The sequence below is a fragment of the Dermacentor andersoni genome, chromosome 3 (assembly GCF_023375885.2).
Source record: "Dermacentor andersoni chromosome 3, qqDerAnde1_hic_scaffold, whole genome shotgun sequence".
Lineage (NCBI taxonomy): Eukaryota > Metazoa > Arthropoda > Arachnida > Ixodida > Ixodidae > Dermacentor > Dermacentor andersoni.
This window is the reverse complement of record NC_092816.1, coordinates 87120796-87126795: the sequence shown is the minus strand read 5'-3', so window position 1 is coordinate 87126795 and position 6000 is coordinate 87120796.

The window sequence follows — 6000 nt, the reverse complement described above, 5'->3', positions numbered from 1 at the left end:
TATTGCGCTTAACATTTGTCAGCCGACGAAGAGCGGTCGGTGGAGCAAGATAAACAAGTACACGTGTCAGCTCAGCCCCTCTTCAAAAGCATCGTACCGATGTTGCGCGCAAACGCAAGAGCGAAAAACTAAAGTACCCGTTGTGAAGAAAACAACATGCTAACAAAGAAACATAGTCCTCAAGTTGGTCAGTGGGCACAGAAAGGCATAAAACGCACCACGTGGACGACTTCAGGTTGTGCGCGGCGCCGCTGTGATTGCGAAATGCCGTCTGGCCCGACCTCATAGTCTAGTGAACCAGTATGTAGGATGACCTTGTATGGTCCGAAATAGCGTCGCTGAAGCTTCAAAGACCTCGTTGGCGTATCGGAGCCTGAACACGAAGCGACAATGGCATACTTACGTGCGAGTCATTCTGAAAGATACCTTGGCGCTGTTGCTATGTTGAATTTTTCACTTGTGCAGCCAGCAGTGAGAGCTTTCGAAAGCGAGTTGGCAAATGGCCTACTGTGCCCCGCTTCACTGCTTCACCCCCCCCCCCCCTCCCTCTGCTCCCCTGCTAGATACGCTTAGGTTACAACACCGCTTCCGCGGAAGTTGTGGCAGTTTATAGACATTCCCTAGTTTGTCACCCACAATAAGGTGCGGCCAAACTCTGAACACATAGAGGAAGGAAACAGCAGGGAACAGCGCGCAACGCGATTGAAGCCATATCTGTCGGCCCAGCACGTGTTCACACGTCAAAGTGCGCTCATGGTTTTATTGTTCCGACTCAGAAGGCAGAGCCACGGAAGTGCAGCCGCACAAGCGCGCACCAAACAGAAACTACTGGCATAGCTACTGGGAACGAAACGTCACAGAAAATGTTTATTCTTGCCCGGTGATCTCGGCGCAAGAGGTCACGTGCTTGGCCGCGAGTGAGCGCTCTGGCATTGAGCGCCACTGGCTTCACGGAGCGCTCGATCACTTGCCAAGGCTGGCGGCGGGTTTCTCCTAACTTTTTTTCTTTCTTCCAACAAGTCTGCATATAAGCAAGCAGCCGCTCCACCACTTCCGGAGTTACGAACTGGCGCGGACAAGCCTTTCTGTGGGAATATTTACTCACACAACCAATATGTGTTTAGTCAAACGAGCGAAAAGTACACCGCTGTACGTCTCGCATGCATAGGTCCTGTTTTTGAAACATCTTTGACGCAGACAGCTGCGAAATTTTCGAGTATTGCGTAATATAAAGTAGGACGAAAAACTTCGTCACTAGAAGTAATGCCTACCTTCTCAGATAAAATATCCAAAGTATATGAAAGAATAAATTTATGAACTCTGCAATGACGTTGTTGCATCCAAGTAGCCGGCATCCGGTGATCAGGCTAGATAAATGCGTATTTCAACACTTATTGCTTTTTAGCCATTCGATATGCGTGCGCTCCGAGTCCTGCCTCTTGAGTGTCAAAGCATAAGCCGATGCCCAATTTTGCCTCCTTATTTCAGGGGACTCTTAAGATAATGCGGCTGGCACTCTGTGCCAAGGCGCTTGTCGTTACCTTCGAATTTTTTGCGGCGATTTTTGACGGCTACAACTGTGCCCAAGATGTAAGTACCGGTATCATTTCCACTGCCGATTTACTCCTTTCGCGTAATGTCGTCATGGGGGCGATATCCGCGGAGCACCCGCCCGTGGTTACCTGTCATATTATGCGCTGACCGGCCTCCCGGTCTCTCCCTTACCCTATACCACAGTGCGTAAGCGGTTTTCTCAGCGCCCACCGGTGAAGAGCAAGCCCCGGAAGCAATGTGCTATGGGTAGAGCGTTTGAATCGCTGAGCGCTGTACTGCTTATGTGGTGAAAGCAGAACAATAACAAATGTAGGAAAATTGTATAGCTCTTATTTAAATATCATTTCACACACTTTTGAATAATGCTCAAGTCCGCTAGGTTCGTATGACAGCCGTCATTCACCAACGGGGCCTATCACTCTTCGCAATGTGGGCAAGGACTAAACGACCTTGTAATGTCCTCCATTTGTTTTATCGCAAAAGTGCACAATTGAACTACAATCGGACACCAGTAACTGCTTTTAGTAATGTTGTACTGAAACGGATAAATATAGCGATTATTCATTAGCACAGTGCATATCTAGCTAACTTGCTCTGTCAAGAGAGGCTCATCAAACGCACCTTCTCGGTCTAGAGAAGTCGTTTATTGTTCGCTGGCTTAAATAACATAAAATAAAGATATCACTTTGTTACCTGCAGCCGATGGATGATTAGCTACCTTCCTGCGAGGGTAGTTTCGAGGGATTACAATTCAAGTGTGACGTTCGTTTCAAGGCACCGTTGTTTGTTCCACCTCTAAAATCTATCACTACGACTTCCACCTGCTGCTCACAAAATTCGCAGAAACAATTTCATCAAATGCAGATATAAAATCCTAAGTGTTTACTTCATTTCAGAGGATGGTAAGTACCTTCCTTGATCTCCTTAACCTCTCCCGATTGGTTTCTGGCTCGTTTCTTTCTATGCCAGCATCCTCTGTCGCTCCGGACTTTGAATGTTTAATGTTATGCCCACAAAATGTATTATTCTAAATTTTTAATGTTATGCCCGCAAAATGTATTATCCTAAAGAAATGCAAGCAAGTTCGGTGGTAAGTGGTGTTCCATTGTTTATGTTCACGCCATAGAGAGATGACGGGTAACAAATGGATTTGCTTTACTTCTTCCTTCTGCGTTCACATGGTGACTTTAAGTATTGCATAAATGTTTTTGAAGCTAATATTGTACCCTGGCATTTTTGTATGCCTTCCTTTAGTCTCATTTAGCACCTAACTTCTACAACAATATTATTTTCTGGGAAGTACGAAGCAAAATGTTTGTTTTGGAGATATAAATTGATTACAAATTAGGAAATCCTATTTATAACGCTCTCGTAAGCTTAGCCGCAATGCGTACGCAAAGCTGTCGTACTTCGTTTCGACGCACGCAATAATTGTTTCAAGATACCTTATTCTGAATGTAGAGCAATTTACGACTTAATTAATTCTTGTAAGGCTAGAGCGCTGAAGAAGTGAAATAAAGAAAAATTAGTGGATAGAGATACAATAGCCTTTGTCGTTGAACTCATTCGAAATTCTATGAGAATGTCATACTCGTTTTCAAATGATACCTAAACCATTCCACTTGATGCTGTTCCTTTAATATCTATAGCGCGAACCTTTGAAATACAGCGCTTCCATGCTGGATAAAAAACGTGTAGCTTTACCGTGCAGGTATACAAACTTTCGTTTTCCTATCGAGCCCGAGAGCTTAAGCGAGAGCCCGATTAAGTGACCACCTTTTTTATTGTTGTGGTTGACACCCGAAACAAAAAATAAGTACACCGAGTGAAGGGAAATATCTGTGCTAAAAATGATTTGATGCAGCGAAAATATTTCTGAACGTTTCGTTAGAAAAGCGACGTTTGTCACAGCTGGGAGAACTAGCCACCTCATCCGCTTACGAACAACCATCCCATATGTGCGATTTTCTACACTTAAGACAAAGTTATAAACGGCCCAAGTTTATTAGAAAACTAAAAAAAAAAATATTGGAATAAAAATATTTCAAGAAGTTTTCGCTGAATTAGAAGACGGAATATCTTTAACTGAAAGACCGAGAAGTCGGCCTCAGCTAGTACCCTCTTGCCTAAAACTCTGCGCAGAGAAAGGATGAAGTGGGACAAAAAAGAAAAGATCGAAATAAAGGTGAGGACAGGAAGGTGAGAAGCGCTAATACAATAGGCCGTGTAAAGTTAAGGTTTTCCTAAATAAGGCGCTTGCTTTGCTTGCTTTGCTTGCTTTGATAACCCATCTTTGTACCAGGACTTCATCGCAGGATGAAAGCAAATTATTTAACAGTGCAAACGCTCATCACCTGCTCACCGGTTCCCTTCTGCAGCTTGGAGGTAGATTACCAATAGAGAAACACTGCTTCTAGTTGAAGTTTCTCTTTCATAAGTAAACCTCCAAGTAGGCTGCTTTAGCAATCTTCATTTTGTCATTGGTTGGTCTCAGCCTGCGGCCCTTTGTGCTTGTAACAATTGTACTCTACTATGGCTTTGAAAATCCTGCTTACAACCATATCCTTTTGACTGTTGCAGTGCCTCAGGTACTTAAATGGCAACAACCTGAAGTGGCAAGAAGTAAGAAATTTGTCAATAATGACGTCCTCAATTTAAGTAACGTCTCAAAAGTGACGTCCTCAAAAAAGTCGACGTCTGCAGCATCGAATTGTGATGCAACCAATTCCCATTGGCCGCGACGCCACGTCACGTGCTACTCTCGATGGCACAGAGCTCGCGAAAGGGAACAGATGCTGCGCCGCTGGCACGCCAGGTGTTGTGTGGACGGGAGAGGCTATCGCCGCGACGCCACGTCACTCTCCCTTTTACTCTTGGATATATGTTATTCACGCGTTCCTTTTCCGCGCAAGCTGTCGCCTGCGTTCCAACTTCGCCTCGGAAATCGCTATAATGAGATACTATATAGAAAGGCAGAATAAATTCGAAAAAAAAAGACATTGGCGGTAGTGAATTTTGAACCTGTGACCCCGCGCTCAGAATCCAATTGTCTTAAGCACTGGGCTAAAGCAAAGGCCTCCTAGATAGCAGGTCAGTGCACTCTGCCTCATGGCAAGGCAGCGTCTACGCGCCTTGCACCTGCCGCGCCTCGCGAGGAATTGCGTTTTGCATATTTAAGACACGCGCACCAGTGTCCCCTTACTTGTGTCACTTACATTCTTCCCCCGTGACTCTTACTCACTGCCTCAAAGTAGTTAAATATTTAATTGTGATAGCACTTATAAGCGCACTAAAAAGGAATTTACGCCATCGTCGTCGCCGAGGCCTTGACGTTCCGCAGAAAGTCAAATTACGATAAGAGCGTGATACGATCTAAAGAAAGGAAAGACTCTTGATTCTGCAACCCGTGAAGGAGCGTGGCCGCGTGCCGTATGTTGTAGGTGAGAAGGAAAGCGTGCGAGCGTGGCCGAGAAATATGGTGCCTTCGTGCAGTGGCGCCTTCTTGCGCGGGCAAGGGAAGAAGGCGGAGGGGTTGTCCACCGTTTTCTCACGTGCTCTTAGAGAGGTGGGATGGAGAAACGAGGAAACGCGCTTGTTAGGAGCGGGGAACGCTGGCGCGCAACTTCTGACCGGCAGCAGTGGCCCTGTCTTGGAGGTAAACTGCGGTGGGTTCAGAGGCTATAGGCGACCGAAGATGGCTGATGGCGTCGTGTGCGCTGTGCTTTGGCGCGCTGAGTTCCCGTTCAAGTGAGAAGCAGCAAGAAGGTGGCGTTCGCTTGCCCCTGGTGCCGCTCTTCATCAAACCAGCTCACTACCAGCGAGTGTCTTCGGTTATCGAGTGAGATGAGTTCATGCTTCACTGGGCGAGCATGGCACCGAGCTTGTTGATTTGGTTAGTGCGCGAAAACGAGGGCATCAATTTAGCCTGTTGCAAGAACATTATTTCTGAACTTTTGCAATGTTTGTCGTTACAGTATCTAAAGAATAATCCCCCAAGCGACACCATAAGGGATGGGGTAAGTCTGAAAGCGCTGATCTTAGTGTACTAGGATAATTCATACTCGCATAAATCATATCCACTGACAGCAGTGCTTAAAGACAAGTTCGGTGACTGTTTTTTACCATGTCAAGGCAATGGAATATTTGGGATCCCAATAGCCCCCTGTCACGCATCTGACAGTAAAATTATTCCGCAAATTGCAAAACACTTTAACTAAGCACAAAAGCGCAAAAACGAAACCTACACCTGACCGAGCCCGCGAATGTACCTCTTCGTGTGACGTCACGAGAGGCACGCTAGCGCGGAAGACGCGAATTGCCGTTCGCATTAAACCCACCACCTCGAAACCCAGTGCCCATGCATAGAGGGCTGCACTGTCAACACTGAGGGCAACCCTAACCCCTGATTTTATATGTGCTGCTTGCTATTTGAGGTGCTTTCCTCTT